The following is a 17,781-nucleotide window of genomic DNA, read 5'->3' as shown; positions in this document are numbered from 1 at the left end:
GGTGCCTTCCTGTTCCTCTTCAGGTGGTTTGGACTTTGGGGAAGTCAGCCTTTCGGTAAGGGGAGCTTTCCAAGTCCCCACGTGGCCCGAAGTGTGGAGGGAAGCTCTGAGGTCTTGTCTGCCTTCTGTGGATGGGTGTGGTACCCCTGGCAGGGTGGGGTCCTCCCTGGAAGGAATGGCACAGCTGGACTTCAGCTGCGCACCGCGGGGGGGGGGGGGCTTGGTGTTGGGGACCCTGGGAACCTCTGGAATGCTGGTGCCCTGTGTCTGGGGTGGAAGCATGACCACCTTCCCCACGACCCTGCTCTCTGAGAAGCAGGGCATCAGTCTCGTGTTAAGCATCCTGACCATTACTTCCTCCCCTCCTTTATTCTTCTAAATCTTTTCATTACTGTCTTAATAACCGCCATGCCAACAGGATGCTATTTTACAAAGCCTTGAATGCTCGCAGATATCCAAAAAAAAAAAAAAAAATTCATTGAAGTGTACTGCTGAGTTCTCATGAACCAAGTACAGCTGTGTATATAACACCCGACTGAAGAAGCAGGCCATCCCTGCCCCCCAGAACCCCCCCACTTAGCCCTCCTCCCACCAACACAAATGTTTGCTCTTGCCTCTTTTGTGATAAATGAGTCTCCACTCATCCGTGTCCGGCATCTTTCGCTCATTCGTATTAGTGCCTCTGTTTGCACACAGTTCCTTTTCCCCTGGTGTGTAATATTCCACCGTATGACCACCTCCCCATTTATCTGCTCTTGATGGGTGCCTGGAGTGATTTCAAATTGTGCGCAGCCCCGATCATTCTTGTAGGCGTCACGCTGAACACGTGCGTGCCATTTAAAGTGGATGTCTCCAGGGATGGCTTGGTGGGTTACAGGCTGAGAATGGGCTTGCCTTCAGTGGGTCCTGACAAACGCATTTCCAAAGCAGCTGCGGGACGTCACGCTCCCACCAGCGGGGGTGGGGGGATGGGGGGGTGAAAGTGACTGCACCTGTGCCATCACCCACCTTGTACGCGAAGACTCTTAGTGAAGGTGTGCCCAGGGCGAGGATGGTCCCTGGTCCCCGCCTAGCTGCAGCATCTCTGTGCTCCGTGGGTGTGGGTGTGGGTGTCCAGCATCCCAGTGACCCAGAGTGGGTCCCCTGAAGGCACTGGCCCTGACAGCGTGTGTGTTTCGGGGGCTCGCCCTGTGGTGAGAGGACATGGGGGGCCCGTGCCAGGCAGGCAGGGGCCTGGGAGTTCAGCCCGACAGGGAGACTGGTGGCTTTTTAAATTTCTCCCGTTTGAAAGCCCCCTGCGACGCCGAGGAAGGAGTACCTGTCCGTCGGCAGCCGCGGCGAGGGCTTCTGGGAGCGCGGGGGCGGTGCTGATGAAGACGTCTGCGCAGCTTTGCTTTCGGAGCAGGTGTTGCGCCGGCTCCTGTTTGTAAGCGTGAAGGGCAGCGCCTGGCTAATTGGACCGCAGTGATTTCCAAGGTGCCTCCTCCCTCCCCCCCGTGCGCCCCTCCTTTTGTGTGGGGCCTGGAAGCTGCGTGCTGTCTTCAGGTGGACGGCGAGGGGCTTCCTCTGAACTGGAGCGGCAGCTACTGTGGAAGGGGGGTCGACGGGCCTGCGTGTGGGCAGAGGGCCGGCCGGCCGGGGAAGGGTTCTGTCTCTGTCTAGTGAGGGGGACCCACGTGTGCTCTGCCGTGGGGTCTGCTGGCCGGGGAGCCGGAGGCAAGGAGCTGCTGGTCTCAGAGCCCGAGATCGAGGTCTCACAACCGGCGAGACGTTTATACAATGGCAGGAGGCCACCATGCAGGCCCTGGGGGTGTGGCCACACGAGGCACAGGCTAGGGACCCTGTGTGAGCAGCAGCTCCTCTCTCTCTGGCCCGCCCCCCCCCCCACCCGCCCGCCCTTCCCTGGCCTCATCAACTCCATTTATCGAAGAACATCGACTGAGCACCGGCTGGCTGCAGAGAGCTGGGCGGTCTCTGTGGGTGTTAGAGGGCGAAGGGGACACAGCCCCTGTCCCTGTCAGCATCCCGCGGAAGTCACCGCAGCACACACGCTGTACAGCGATGGGAGGTGGTCACGTGGGGTGAGGATGCTCACAGCTGCCCCCGGCTGAGCCCGCCGCACGCCGGGTCCCTGACACAGGAGCTCGCTGTCCGCCCCTTCGAGGAGATCGAATGACGAAGGACTCACCCACGTTATCCCGGTCAGGGGTGAGGACCCCGGGCCGGAATCACAGCCGGCCCGGCTGCCAGGGCCTCTGGCGGGGGAGACCCCACTTGGCACAGTTGTGGGGACTCAGCAGCAACTAGGTCTACGTGTTGCCGGTTCCCACCGGTCCCTGTTGTGTTTTAGGAGGGTGCTTTGTGTCTCCGTCTCGGTCCCTACCCAGCTGCACCTGTGTGTGCAGCCTTGGGCTCAGGCACTGGGGAACCATCGAAGGTTCTGGAGCAGGGCACGGCCTGGACGTAGCCGTGTGCTTCACGGGGCACCCATCAGCTGGGCGGCAGTGTCGAGGAGGAGGATGGGAGAGAACAGAGACCCGCCTGCTCTGGCCCAGCAGTGAGGGACTGAAGAGGGGGGACAGGAGAGGAGGGAGGTGCGAGGCTATATTTGGCTCGGGCTGTGCTCCCTGTTAGCCCTGGTGGCTCGGGGGAGGTGGCAGGGGGTGACGGTGGGAGGTGTGAGTGGAAGAGAGCCAGGCGCCCTGGCGGTGAGGTGGCTCTGCCGTTTCGGTAAGATCGGTCGGGGCCCAGCATCCCTGTGGACAGCTTCCCAGGCTAAACGGCCCCAGCCCAGAGTGGCCGCCTGGAACCGGCGGGGGCGAAAGCCCCCCTTAGTGGCACCAAGGGGACTCGGCGGGTTGAAGTGGCCTGTTCAGCTCGGTGGACTTCTCGTAAACTCGGGGCACTGGGGTTCTGAGGCAGGCCTCCCCGGGGGCCCGGCCTGCTGGAGACCTCCCCTGGGGGATGCTAAGCGAGCCTTTTTATAGTGGGGGGCCTCTTTGTGGCTCTGCGGCCTCCAGACCCGGGAGTGATGATGACTCAGGGACACGTCTCCTTGGAAACATTTCCGCAGAACCCCTCCCTGCTGCTGCTGCTGGCCAGGGAGTGATGTGGAGCTCAGAGACCGGCAGGGGTCTTTTGAAACGGTTTTGACACTGGGGTCTCCTTTGAAATCCCCCTCCCCCCCCCCGGGAACGAGGCCCCTCTCTGGGCCTCCCTGGATTTTAGACGCCCCTCCTCCCCTGCAGGCCTGTCGGACACTTGGAGCAGCCCACAGCTCTGTGCTGCTGGCCTCCTGCCCGGACGGCCTGGCACTGCCCAGCTGCCTGGTCCCACTGCCCCTGCGCCGCCCCAGAACATGGCTCTGTAGGGGCCCCGCCGCGGGCTTCCCGGGCCCGTTGAGGAGGAGCTGAAGGCAGGCCCGTGGGGGGCTGGCCCAGACGCAGGGCCCCTCCGATGTCTGCAGAAGGAGCACCTGTCCGTGGGTGTTGACCGTGTTCGTACACAGCGTGTGCAGCCCCCCCGGAGGACGCGGAGCCTCAGACCCCGAGGCAGTGATTTGCCGGGGTAGGCCTGCCCCCGCCCCCATCTGCTTGTGGACATCTGTCCTCCCCGCCGCTGTGGGTGTCTGGATGAGAGGTCTGGGAACTTGTCCTTGACATAATGGACTTGCTGTGACCTGGGTTGGCCCTCAAGGGCATGATTCAGCCTCAGGCCCTGGTGTTCTTACTCAGGGTGTCACGGGCCCCTGGGGGGGGAGCCCCGAGGAGGGCCAGCGTTGGGAAGGGACAGTCCTCGGGAGACCTCGTTGGGAACACTTGCCCTCCCTGTCCTTGGAAAGTGGCTGTGGGCCTTCTGGCAGGTGGCCAGGCCCATCCCCTTGGGGCATTAGTCATTCTGAAGATGTTATTTTCTCGGTCACGTCAGCCCCTTTCCCTGGGTGCCTCTCAGGGGCTGGGCTTTGCTGTGAAGGAACGGAGGCCTTTAGAAGATGCGCTTCTGACCTCTGCTCAGGCCGCGCCCTCCGTGCCAGGCGGGCATCTTGTCTGTTCTCCTCTCTGTGGCAGGGTGCGCCCTGGTCCATAGGGAGGGGACGGGTCTGCTCAGGGTGTGTGTGTGTGTGTGTGTGTGTGTGTGAGAGAGAGAGAGAGAGAGAGAGAGATTCTCTGCGCTCTGAGACTTCAAGGAGCACATCCCTGGAGACATCCGGAAAGCCCTTGGCAGGCCGGCATGCCCTCTGGTAGAGAAATCAGTGTCTCACCCTCACACCAGCAAAATACGAAAGCCCCCCAATATAGCTGAACTGAGAAACCCGTGGGAAGGAAGGAAAAGGGGTTCCTGTCTACTTTCGGCCGGGAACCCGTGTTGCTGAGCACAGCTATGTCAGGCTCTCCTGGGGTGGTTGTGATTCAGATAACACCCGACCCAAAACATCTGTCGAACTGTAATATGTGATAAAAAAAAAAATGTCTCCCTCCCCATGCAGAGATCACGTTTCAAGCCCTGGAACTGTTCTGTCAGAATAACAAGCTTGCACAGAGAGCCTATAATCCAATTCTTTATTCTTTTTTCTATACCCCCACCCCCCACCATCCCTTGAATAGAGGATGGTCACTTTCCCCCTTAACAGTCGCTGAGGGTGAGGACTCAAGTTTCCCTGACTTGGGGCCTTATTGGCTGGTTTAAGGAGTTATTGATTCGGTACTTTGGTCTATGAAGAATCCGGCAGTTGTGGATTTTAAAATATAGTAGTGGAACCTTTCTCATTTTCATAGATTTCTTCATTTATTTATTTTTTAAGAGAGGCAAAGGCTTCTATAGGTAGGGTTTCTTCTAATAATAATCTCAGCTCAGTAAACATGGTTGATATCCTCCTTGGTTAGGAACCTCTAGCCCAGTGGGGAGCTAGATATATAACAAAAAGGTCAACAGAATGTCCTAGGCCTGAGATGCGAAAGCTCAGAGGACAGGCACGTTGCCTAGTCTGTGCATTCCAGGAGAGCTTCCTAGAGGAAGTGACACATAATCCAGGTCTTAGAAGATGGGAAGTCATGTGGGAGGGACCTTTCAAGGCTGAGAAAATAGAGTAGGCCAATTCACAGAGAGGAGGACCATGTGGTATGCAGGGAAACTATAGGCAATTTGGTATTACTATGTGATAAAATGTGTGGCATGTGGGCAGACCACAGATAGGACTGGTAGAGTAGGTGAGAGACGACGAGGAGGTTCGTTGGGAGGGTGTGGGTTAGAGAAACATGTCAGAGGCAAAACCAGCATGATTTGGCAATCGAGTTGCTATGGGAAGTGGGGAAGTTAGGAATGATTCCGAGGTCTGTGGTAACCAGGTTTTGGTTGACAGGCTGAAGGTTGTATCACACCCAAAGAAGAGCCGTTGAGTGCTGGCAAAGATGATGCTAATCATGACTGGTAACAGCTAGCAAGGCTTAGTAAGGACTAGGCCCTGCTGTCAATATCGCACTCACTCCCACAGCAGTTAATACAGTACATGGTAGTGCTTTTTCTTGGATATTGAAATAGCCTTGTATCCTTTCTCTATATTGTCAAAGTCTCTTTGCTAATATTTTGTTCAAGATTCTTGCATCTGGATTTGTGAGGGATCTCGATCTGTAGTTTTGTTTTATCCTATCTGCATGGTTTTGGTACTGGGCAGTGTTAGCTTCCTAAAATAGAGTGAGAAGTGATCCTATTCTATTTCCTACAAAAAAAAAATGACATGGACTTTGTGTTGATTCTTTCTTAAACATTTGTTAGAATTCTCTAGTGAAATAACCTGGGTCTGGAGACTTACTTTTAGGGGAGTTTTTAAATTATGAACTCAATTTACTTGATAGCAATAGGGCTAGTGAAATGATCTATCTCATGTTGGTTGAGTGCGGTAGTTTGTGTTGTGTTTTTTGGAGGAATTGGTATCATCTAAATTTGTCAAAGTTGTGTGTGTCCAGTTTCATGGTATTATTCTAGTAATACCATTATTCTAGTGGGCGGTAGCCGAGCAACCAAATGGCACCATGATTGGCCCACCGTGAAGTTGGAACACCCACTAGTGGGCGGGAGGGACCAGGGTGACCAGCACTGCAAAAGTGGGCGGTTTGTATAAAAAGGTCCGCCATCATGGTTCTAGTACTATCTTTATGACGTCTGTAGGGTCTGTAGTGATGATATCTGCAGTTTCATTTCTGATATTGGACGTTTGTATCTTCTCTGTTATTTTTTCTCTCTTTTTTTTTTTTTGACAGTCTTGTGAGAGATTTGCCAATCTTACTGATATTTTCCCATAACCAATTTTAAAAATTGATTTTAAATATTGGTTTTCTGTTTTCATGTTCATGATACCTGCTTTTTTTTAATCTGTTTTATTTTCTTCCTCCTGCTTGCTTGGGGTTTATCTTGCTATTGTTTTCCTAGGTCTTTGGGGTGGAAACTCAGTTACTGATTTGAGACTTTTTCCTCTTTTCTAATGTGTACAGTTAGTGCTATCAGTTCCCCTCCTACCATTGATTGAGCTGTGTCCACGGATTTTGATATGGCTGTAGTGTTATTTTTATTTAGTTTCATGTATTTTATACATTTCCCTTGAGCTTCATCTTTGATTGGTGATTACTTAGAAATGCGTTTGGTTTCTAAGTCTTCGGAGGATTTCCTGTTACCTTTCTGTTGCTGATTTCCAGTTTGATTCCATGGTGATTGGATAAGATATTATGTATGACCTCAGTTGTCTCAAATTTGTTGAGATTTGTTTTATGCCCCCATGCTATGGTCCATATTGGTATATATCTTCTGGGCACATGAAAAGAATGTGTATTCTGCTGTTTTGGGTGATGGGTTCCATCAATATCAGTGAGAGCTTATTGGTTGATAGTGTTGTTGATGCCTTCTTTAGTCTTGCTGATTTTCTATTTAGTTGATTTATCAAGGATTGAATGAAAGGTGTTGGAATGTTCTACTATAATTGTGACTATGTTCATTTCTCCTTTTGGTCCTAATAGTTCTTGCTTTGCATATTTTGTAGTTCTATAATTTGGTGGATACACACTTAAAATTGTTATGTTTCTTGGTAGATTGACCCCTTTTCATTCATATAATGTCTCTTTCTGTCTCTGGTAAAAGAAAATTTTTTTTTACTTGGAAGCCTATTTTATGTAATATTAATAGCCATTTTGCCTTTTTTATTTTGATTAATGTTTGCAAGCTATAGCTTCTTCCTTTTTTTTTTTCTTTCTTTCAAACTGCCTATATTGTCACATTTTTCATGGACTTTCTTATAGATAAAATATAGGTGGCTCATTGCTCCCCCCCCATTCTGCCAATCTCTATTTTTTAGTTTGTATATTTAGACCATTTATATTTAATACAATTGATGATATGTTAGGGCTTAAGTCTGCTATTTTTATATATATTTTTCCATTTGGTTTTCATTCCTGGTTTCTTTTTCCTGCATTCCTATAGGTCATTTGAACATTAAACATTTCCTTTTAGTGTTCTTCTCCTTCCCCTCTAGTTTCCTTCATTCATGGTAATTTTTAGTGTTCCACCTTCCAGTTCACTGACACTTTCCTCCGTCTCCTCCCTTCTGCTGTTGAGCTTATCCTCAATTTTTTTTAAAAAAATTATTTACTTTTCATTCATTTCTAAAATTTCCATTGAGTGCTTCTTTAGACCTGTTTCTCTGCCAAAGCTGTTTCTTTGCCGAGACTTTGTTTTTCCATTTGTTTCCCATGTATTTGTAATTGTGGAAGTATCATATGATAGCTCCTTTAAATTCCTTGGTAGGTAATTCTGATACCTCTGTCATCTTGGTTTTGTCCTACATGGGGTTTTTTTTTTTTTTTTTCCATTCAGTTTGAGATCTTCTTGTTTCTTGGTGACATGAATGATTTTTGATTGAAGTGAGAAGCATTCTAGGTTCATCTCCCACCAGGTCTCCACTGTTTGCTGGAGGATGGGAAGGGACATCTTGCTATCACTGGGTGGGGGGGGGGGGAAGTCCAGGTTCTCCAGACAGTTTTGACTGACACCTGGGGAGGAGCCATGTTACTACCCAGCAGTATGAAAGCCCTGACACCCCCCCCTGCACTGTCCTAGTCTTTCTCTGACCCCACTTTTCCCACCTGGGTGTTCAGAACCCCGTCTTTTACTGCCCTGGGCAGGGTCTCAGGAAGCTGCAAGGGAGTCATAGCACTTGGATCTATAGAGTAAATTGGTGATGTTTCTGGGATGGGGAGGCAAATAAGAACAGGACAGATTGTTTTTGAAGCATCGGATGCAAATTGTCAACACAAGCATAGTTCTGGACCTGGCAGTTGAGTGTGTGAATTAAATATGGACTGATTAGAAAGCACTTATCCTTTCTTTCCATGACAAAAATCAACCTTCCTGCCCAATCAGCCCTTCCACTCTGGGGGGAGGATTCCGTGGCTCGTTCTCTTAAAGTTCTAGGGGCTGGTGGACAGGCATGAGATAAACCTGGCTTCCGGCCGCCACTGGAGTTTTGAATCTTGGTTAGGGTTGGGTTCCCATCAAAGGTTAAAGCAGTGGTTCTCAACCTTTCTAATGCTGTGACCCCGCAATACAGTTCCTCATGTTGCGGTGACCCCAAACCAAAAAATAATTTTGGTGGCTACTTCATAACTGTAATTTTGCTACAGTTATGATTCGGAATGTAAATACGTGATATGCATTATGTATTTTCCGATGGCTTTAGGCGACCCCGCTGGGGTTGCAACTCACAGGTTGAGAACCGCTGGGTTAAAGGGTCCTGTAGCTTTCGGAAAAAGAAGAATTCGGCCCTGGCCGGTTGGCTCAGCGGTAGAGCGTCGGCCTAGCGTGTGGAGGACCCGGGTTCGATTCCCGGCCAGGGCACATAGGAGAAGCGCCCATTTGCTTCTCCACCCCTCCGCCGCGCTTTCCTCTCTGTCTCTCTCTTCCCCTCCCGCAGCCAAGGCTCCATTGGAGCAAAGATGGCCCGGGCGCTGGGCATGGCTCTGTGGCCTCTGCCTCAGGCGCTAGAGTGGCTCTGGTCGCAATATGGCGACGCCCAGGATGGGCAGAGCATCGCCCCCTGGGGGGCAGAGCACCGCCCCTGGTGGGCGTGCCGGGTGGATCCCGGTCGGGCGCATGCGGGAGTCTGTCTGACTGTCTCTCCCTGTTTCCAGCTTCAGAAAAAAGAAAAAAAAAAAAAAAAAAAGAAAAAGAAGAATTGTTTCCACTGGAAATGTGAGTTCTTTTTTTTTTTTTTTTCATTTTTCTGAAGCTGGAAACAGGGAGAGACAGTCAGACAGACTCCCGCATGTGCCTGACCGGGATCCACCCGGCACGCCCACCATGGGGCGACGCTCTGCCCACCAGGGGGCGATGCTCTGCCCATCCTGGGCGTCGCCATGTTGCGACCAGAGCCACTCTAGCGCCTGAGGCAGAGGCCACAGAGCCATGCCCAGCGCCCGGGCCATCTTTGCTCCAATGGAGCCTTGGCTGCGGGAGGGGAAGAGAGAGACAGAGAGGAAAGCGCGGCGGAGGGGTGGAGAAGCAAATGGGCGCTTCTCCTATGTGCCCTGGCCGGGAATCGAACCCGGGTCCTCCGCACGCTAGGCCGACGCTCTACCGCTGAGCCAACCGGCCAGGGCGAAATGTGAGTTCTTAAAAGATGGCGAAGGTGAGGTCTTCAGTCCACCGTGGGCCCAGAGCATGTCCATGTACTCTGGATTACGTGGCCACCCACAGGGCTGCAGCGAGCCATGAAGGGCACTTTTTATGTGTGCGGGAGTTATAGAAATGCTTCCTCGAGTGAGGTGTTCATGGAGGATTTCTAATAAGGGGCAGCCTCCTTACACACGTACACACACGCACACACATACACACTTGCCCCTCAGCTATCACTTGTATGAAGGGCTTCAGCTATCTCGGCATGTGCCTTCAAGACCTGTTTTACCGAAAGGAAACACATAAGGCTTCATTCTCACGGTAAAGCATCCTGGGGTGTCTCTGGTAGCACCAGCGTCGGCGGCGTCTGGTCTGGGATGCCTGGCCCGGAGTGGACGTTTACCTCCCCCCCCCCCCCGGTGCCTGGGGGGCAGCCTCCACCTCCTGCAGAACCCCACAGCATGAGCCCTGCTGGGGTTCACACGGCCCAAGCAGGTTCTGACGGTCTCTGCTTCTCTGCCGGGAGGGTTGGCGAACCCTGTCATTGAGGACCACGGCTTCTCACCGTCGATGACCAGATGAGTGAAGAGGGAGTTGGAACGTGTCCTCACCCTGGCCTCACCTGGACACTTGGGAGAGGGCTGATACTTAGTCAGAATATACCAGTGCCACTGTGTTGTCTGATGAAATATGCAAGTAGTTTCTGGCCTACCGGCAAAGAGTTTCTGCCCGAACCCCCTACCTGCAGACCTTCCCCTGTGCCTGGACCCCTGGTCCTCCCCCAGATCCAACGAGAGGATAACTTCTGTACACCAGGGGCTGCCAGGCTGCAGTCAGGCTGGTGCAGGTTGGTGGGGACCGTGTCGCACCAGGTGTTAACACATTTTGCACAGCAACCCTGCTTGTTACCATAATTTTTACTCTCTCTCTCTCTTTCTCTCTCTCCCTCTCTCTCCCTCTCTCTCTCTCCCTCTTCCCCCCCTCTCCCTCCCTCTCTCTCTCTCCCCCCTCTCTCTCTCCCTCTCTTTCCCTCTCTCTCTCTCCCTCCCTGTCTTTCCCTCTCTCTCTCTCCCTCTCTCTCCCTCTCTTTCCCCCTCTCTCTCTCCCTCTTTCCCCCTCTCTCTCCCTCTCTTTCCCTCTCTCTCTCTCCCTCTCTTTCCCTCTCTCTCTCTCCCTCTCTTTCCCTCTCTCTCTCTCCCTCTCTTTCCCCCTCTCTCTCTTCCTCTTTCCCTCTCTCTCTCTCCCTCTCTTTCCCTCTCTCTCTCTCCCTCTTTCTCTCTCTCTCTCTCCCTCTTTCCCTCTCTCTCTCTCCCTCTCTCTCCCTCCCTCTCTTTCCCTCTCTCTCTCTCCCTCTCTTTCCCTCTCTCTCTCTCCCTCTCTTTCCCTCTCTCTCTCTCCCACTCTTTCCCTCTCTCTCTCTCCCTCTCTGGCCCGCAGGGGCTGTTTACTGACTTCTGGCTACGTGCTTGACATGGTGCCATTCCTTACTGTAAGCCAGCTTCTCCTGGTTCCTTCTCATGCCTTCCTGCTCACTCACGCCCCCGCCAGGCCCCTCTGTGCCTGTCCCATCACCGGGTGTCGGTGAGCGTCACTGGGGCTTCCCTGCTGCGCCCAAGAGAGTTCGAAAGAGGACTCGCAATTGCTCCAATTCCGACCTCAACTGTCGGGACTCTCTGGCCGGCGGGAAGTGTACTGGTGCTTGTCCTGTGGCAGTTGTCATTCCGTCTACGACTTGGGTCCTGTCTGCCTGGCGTTCCCTGACACTCGCAGCTGCTGTGGCTGTGGCACGGGGTGCCAGCTGTGAGCACAGCCCTTGACCCCTGCCCGCCCAGAGCGCGCCTGGCCCCCGGTCAGCCCCCGCAGTCGGAGGGACACGGGCTGCGAATGGTGCTGTTGTGTGTTCCTCGTTCACCCCGTGACTGGGTGGAGGTGGAGGAAACCCCTCCTCAGGGGAACCCGCCCCTACCTCTGCTTGGGACACGAGGCAGTTTGAAAGTTTGTCACTAGCGCGTCTGTCCTCGGCGTCCCCGCGGGCGGCTGGCGTGAGGCAGCGAGCTGACAGCTGACACTTGTCGGTCCACCCGCCTCTCCGCCGTGCCTCTCTCCAGCCACCAGGCTGGCCGTGACGGTGACTCTGCTTCTCAGATTGGCAGTTTATTAGCGAGGTGGCATCTGCAGGAAGGCACCCCGCCCTGGCTGGCAGGCCTCCGGGCCAGGTGTTGGGCTTCATTTATTTAAAAAGCTCTGAATTCTCCCGAGGGAGGGTCCTTTCCCCCGGGCGCTTCCCGGCGGTGGGCCCGAGGGTCTGTCTCTCCTGGGCTGGGCGGGTCTGCTCTGCTCTGGAGGAGCGGGCTGGACTTCCCTCCTTGTTAGGGGCAGTGTCCAGGAGGGCCTTGCTGTTCTGCAGAAGCCAAGCGGGGTCAGAGCTGGAAGCTTGCAGACCACGTGTCTCATTTCACTTACCAGGACGCTGAGGCTCAGACAGGGCAGACACTTGCCCAAGGTCACACAGGTGGCCAGAAGCTGGGGTGAGTGCACACCAGGCCTGTGCACCCCCAAGTGCCGTCTCTCCTCACTGTCCCTCTCATTTGTGCAACAGATGAAGCCCCGGACTGGCCTCCTCAGTGACAGTTTTCAGGGGAGGGGCCTGGAAGTCTGCGTAAGCCACGGGCCCCCCACACCCACCCCAGTCTCCGAGATTTGTGTCATCGGAGCAGTTTGGGAAAGTCTGGTCTCTACCACACCTGCTGGGGTGGGCACGGGAGCCTGATGGGAGCCTGACGGGAACCTGGGAGCCTGTGGCTTAGACCCTGGGCCAAGGCTGTGCCTGGAGCCCCCCAGGCCCTTGGCCCGGGGCAGGAAGAGTGAGCATTGTGGGCACTAGAGCCCAATCAATGGAGCCAGGCAGCATCCAAGGTAGAAATCATTTCTTTGAAACTAATAATACCTAACCCCTGTTTCCACCTGGGTGGTTTTGTTTTCCATCGTTCTTCCGCACTCTGATTTTTATCCTCAGGAGAACCGGTGGGGCGGACAAGCTGGGGGTAGTGAGGAGAAGGGTCCTGCTCCCCCACCGGTCAGTGAAATGGCTGTGGGCAGCGCCAGCATCGGGGTGCTCGCCAGGCGCCCACTGCTGCTGGCGGCCCGACACAGGGGACCGGCTGTGCCACGTCCCGAGCCCCAAGGACGGAGGACGGCCTCAGGTTGCAGGACCAGAGGGCTGCCGCCACCATCGGGTCCCTCACAGGAGCTGAGGTCCTGCAGAAACCTGGAGTGACAGGTGTTCTGTATCGGTAGGGACTGGAAGTGGGCCACTGACTCGCTGGTTCTCCAGCTGCAATGTGAGGAGTCCCAGGTCAGGTGCTGTGGGCCACCTGGGGGCAGGGAGGCCCCGAGGGTGGGGCAGGGGGCTGTCGAGAGCAGCTCCACTCCTTCCCACTTTTTGGAAGTTGGTGTTTTCCTGTAAGGTTTCACTGGGAAAGCTGGAAGACTGGCCTGGGCACTGTGCTCCCTCCTCGGGCCGTCCCGGAGTTAGGGGCGCTGTGTGTCAGGCGCGGCCTGGCGGGCAATGCTGGGCAGCGTCCAGACCTCGGCGAGCCTCGGGCTCGTCGTCTAGAAGGGGCGCATGCTCTGTGCTCCCTCCTCAGGCTCGTCCCGGAGTTAGGGGCGCTGTGTGTCAGGCGCGGCCTGGCGGGCAATGCTGGGCAGCGTCCAGACCTCGGCGAGCCTCGGGCTCATCGTCTAGAAGGGGCGCATGCTCTGTGCTCCCCCCTCGGGCCGTCCCGGAGTTAGGGGCGCTGTGTGTCAGGCACGGCCTGGCGGGCAATGCTGGGCAGCGTCCAGACCTCGGCGAGCCTCGGGCTCGTCGTCTAGAAGGGGCGCATGCTCTGTGCTCCCTCCTCAGGCTCGTCCCGGAGTTAGGGGCGCTGTGTGTCAGGCGCGGCCTGGCGGGCAATGCTGGGCAGCGTCCAGACCTCGGCGAGCCTCGGGCTCATCGTCTAGAAGGGGCGCATGCTCTGTGCTCCCCCCTCGGGCCGTCCCGGAGTTAGGGGCGCTCTGTGTCAGGCGCGGCCTGGTGGGCAATGCTGGGCAGCGTCCAGGCCTCGGCGAGCCTCGGGCTCGTCGTCTAGAGGGGACGCGTGCTCTGTGCTCCTCCCTCGGGCCGTCCCGGAGTTAGGGGCGCTGTGTGTCAGGCGCGGCCTGGTGGGCAATGCTGGGCAGCGTCCAGGCCTCGGCGAGCCTCGGGCTCGTCGTCTAGAGGGGACACGTGCTCTGTCCCAGGTTGCTGGCAGGGCCGATGCGATGTCGGGGGCAGCCGGAGCTTCAAGTCTGGGTTGCGGGTCAGCAGTGAGGGACCTGGATGTCCAGTCGGTGTGTTGCTGATGGCGGCCCTGTCTCCTGCCTGCCTGTGTCTTCTCTGACCTGCTTTCTTGCTACTTACCCTCTGCCAAAATCCAGGAGACGGTCCCACAGCTCACATGTCGGTATAATGTGAGAAAACCCCAGGGCCTTGGTCTCAGACGGGCCCCTTGCTATCAAATGCTGCTTCCTGCCTCAGGGCACAGCTTCGGGGATTTCTGGCACCCCTGTGCCCTTGCCCTTCCTCAGAGCCCCCCTCACCCTGCCCCGGCCCCTGCTCCTGCTCCCGGCGAGCCTCAGAGGTGGGCCCACCTCTGGGCAACGTGGAGGATGAGGATGGATGGTGGCCGGATATTTGCTTACTTTCTTCGTATAAATTATTCAGCGATGGGTTGCTTCTCCCTTCTCTCTGTGGCCACACTGTTGGGAGGGTCTGGTGCTTGCTCTCCGGTATGAAGGGGGGACCAGCCCCCACAATGTGTGCAAAATGAAAATCCAGGGCCCTTTGTTAGAAAATGAAAACTTTGGCCCTGGCCAGTTGGCTCAGCGGTAGAGCGTCGGCCTGGCGTGCAGGGGACCCGGGTTCGATTCCTGGCCAGGGCACATAGGAGAAGCGCCCATTTGCTTCTCCACCCCCCCCTCCTTCCTCTCTGTCTCTCTCTTCCCCTCCCGCAGCCGAGGCTCCATTGGAGCAAAGATGGCCCGGGCGCTGGGGATGGCTCCTTGGCCTCTGCCCCAGGCGGCAGAGCGACGCCCCGGAGGGGCAGAGCATCGCTCCCTGGTGGGCAGAGCGTCGCCCCTGGTGGGCGTGCCAGGTGGATCCCGGTCGGGCGCATGCGGGAGTCTGTCTGACTGTCTCTCCCCGTTTCCAGCTTCAGAAAAATACAAAAAATAAAATAAAATAAAATAAAATAAAAAAAGAAAATGAAGACTTTCCAGACAACCACGCCAGGATATGAAGCCAGGGTCAGGGACTTTTGTAACTTGGGCCCCTGTGTTCCTAACACAGGGCACGCGCCCACGACACCAGCACTATTTAGAAGCAAGATTCTTTGAGTGGCAGGCGCCCCACGGGACGCAGGGGTCTGTAGGGGTTGGTTGCGCAGGCTGATTCCCGTTCACACTGGAGTCTATGGGGTGGGGGTGGGGGCTCTGCTGGAGGCCCCCTTAGAGACCCTGCCGGTGGCAGTGACCCAGAACTTGGGGACAGTGCCTTGGCTTCTGCATATCCAGATTCCTGCCTGTGGCGAGGGTGCCGGAACCCCCTCTCTCCACCCTCCCTTTCTCCTTGGCGTTTCAGGGACACGTGTCTCCGCGAAATGGAGGCGCGCGGGCTTCGTGCCGGCGCTGCTTGCTGGGGACGCTTCCGCTCCTCGCTCCTCGGTGCCGCTCGCCCGCCGGCGGCTCCGCTGTTAACCTTTGGGGTTTGCGCATAAAATAGAAACTCTCTTTGTAGGTCAGTTTGTCAGTAATTTTGGCAGCCGCGGGGCCACCGAGGGAATGAGGCTTGGTTCCCACTCGTCTCTCGCGCTCGGTTCGGAGACTTTGGCGGAGCCCTTCCCCGGGAGGAACGCTCACCCCTGCCGGAAACGAGAGCCGGTTTTCGCTGACCTGGTTTCCAGTCGACGGGAGCAGTCCCTGCATGCTGCAAACACGCGGCTGCTGGGAAAGAATCGGGCCCAAACCCAGCCCGTGGAGCCTCCTGCCGGGGGCCTTGCTTTCCTGGGCAGGTGGCACTTGTGGGAGGAGAGGGGGCGGCAGCCTGGTTTTGCTCTGCCTGCCTGTCAGGTGAAGTGGAAGTTTCTACTGACTCTGACTCCCACCGGAGCCTCACCGGGCCCTGCCTCCAAGGGCCTGGCAGTGGGACCGTGGTTAGGGAAGTTAGATGTGGTAGTCCTGACTGGTGGGATCTGTTTTCAGAGAAAGGTGTTCACGGAGTGCTCAAACATGTGGCCTAGAGAAGTCAGAGAGGGCTTCCTGGAAGAGGCAGGGATGAACTGGACTCTGTGCCCTCTTTCTATTATTTTTGGGGGCCTCTAGGGAGTATTTTGGAGCCGGGCATCTCTAGTCCAAGACAGGAAGCTGGGATAACGTCATGGCCTGGAAACTCAATCCCACCTGCATGACAGTTGAGCTCCAGCCGTGTGTCAGACCCACGGTCAGAATCAGAGTTGACTGGGAGCTAGCGCAAGGCACCATGGCCACGCTGAGGTTGCAGAGTGAGGACTCCAGGTCAGACAGAGAGGTGGGTGAGTGCCAGGGCAGGGGGCGCCAAGGGGGGAGAAGGGAGCAGGGCGGGGTCTGGGAGGGGCGGGTAGCCCCCAGGAGTCTCCAGGAACGAGGCCCCAGCTCCTGCTCCCTCCAAGAAGGCAGGCATACTGGAGGATGCTCACTGGCTTCTTCTGCATGCCCCAGGTCCTGGGGTGGGCCCACGGGCGTCCGGGCCCGGAGTGTCCCCTGGCAGGCGGACGCCTGCTCCCAGCTCCCTGGACGGGCCCCTGGCTTGTGAGGCCTGTGCAGAGTGAGGCCTTTTGAGGCTGTGGGGTGAGCATCTTGCCCGGGAGGGAGCAGCCAGCCTCCCGCCTGCCCTCCCCCCATGTGCGTGGTGACTTTGAGCCAGTCATTCCCCCTTCCAGGAGCCACACTCCAGCGATGACAGGACTGAGTTGGAGTAAGTGAGCGTGTCACCGTGCCACCAGGTTTCCTTCTGTAGGATGTTCCAGTGTTGCCACAACGATGGCAGTGGTTAGAGGCAGCACAAACAATCCCACAGCACTCATGTGCACATGCCAGACCCTGTGACATCAGCCACCCCACTTAATTCTCACATCAAACCCCTGAGGAATACCCTGTTCTCCCATTTAATAGATGGGGACATTGAGGACCAGAGCGGACAGGATGCCTGCCCAAGGCCACACGGCCAGGAGGAAGGAGTCAGGGTGGGGTGAGGACTTAGGTAGTCTGGCGACAGACCCCATGTGCTCAACCATCATGCCAAAGTGCCCCCCAACAACCATGGAGCCCCTTCTTCAAGGAGCTTCTTATCTGCAGGGAGCACCAGACCCGCTCATCAGCTGCCTCTCCTGGGCACTCCTGGCCACCAGCTCCGGACCGTCAAACGCCGGAGGGAACCTCACACGAGGCTTTAGCTCCCACCTCCAGATTCCCACCCAGGTGGGCTCCTGTGGCATCACATAGATTAATACCCCTGTTTTCCTCCTTCCTTCCCTTTTTTATAAACACTGAATCAGAGAAATTTGCAGACAATGCGTCCACACATGAGGATCCCCTGGCCCAAGCCGCTGAGTGTTCAGGGGACTTTCGTGAAATGAAGTTTGGAAGCTGCCGGCCCAGCCGGGGCCCCTTCTGAGCGATGATGATTTATTTCGGCAATGTGGCAGTCATTAGTATCCTCGGTGTCAGAGCCCGAGCGCCCGGGCCTGGGTCTGTGGCCGGGGGAGCCTTTGGGGCCATTAGGAGCTAATGGCTCAGTGTGGGCAGGGGAGGCCTGCAGTCAATCTCTATGCTGGCGGGTAATAAATGTGGCCGGCTCCTTTCCTGCTCCCTGCTAGGGACGGGCCACCGCTCACAGGTTCCTGCTTGGGGCTCTGAGGCCTGGCTTTGTGCCCACAGCCCTGGGGGGCCTTTCACGTCCCTTCTCAGCTTAGAGAACAAAGGTGGAGAAGTGGACCGGGATTCTGTCCACCTGGCCCAGATGTTGGAAGCCTGAGGTTGGTTTGGGAGCTCTCAGTTCTGCTGGGGTGT

The 17,781-nt window shown here is 55.9% G+C and overlaps 1 protein-coding gene across 2 annotated transcripts in view; it reads left to right on the top strand.

Annotated features, from left to right (window-relative positions):
• The window catches only part of ZNF423 (zinc finger protein 423), a 310,193-nt gene that overhangs the window by 191,850 nt on the left and 100,562 nt on the right, over positions 1 to 17,781 (top strand). The gene's annotated exons all lie outside the window — the stretch shown is intronic.

This window comes from Saccopteryx bilineata, chromosome 9, assembly GCF_036850765.1.
Source record: "Saccopteryx bilineata isolate mSacBil1 chromosome 9, mSacBil1_pri_phased_curated, whole genome shotgun sequence".
NCBI lineage: Eukaryota > Metazoa > Chordata > Mammalia > Chiroptera > Emballonuridae > Saccopteryx > Saccopteryx bilineata.
Note: the sequence above shows the minus strand (reverse complement) of the source record. Positions and strands in the feature narration are given on the sequence as shown.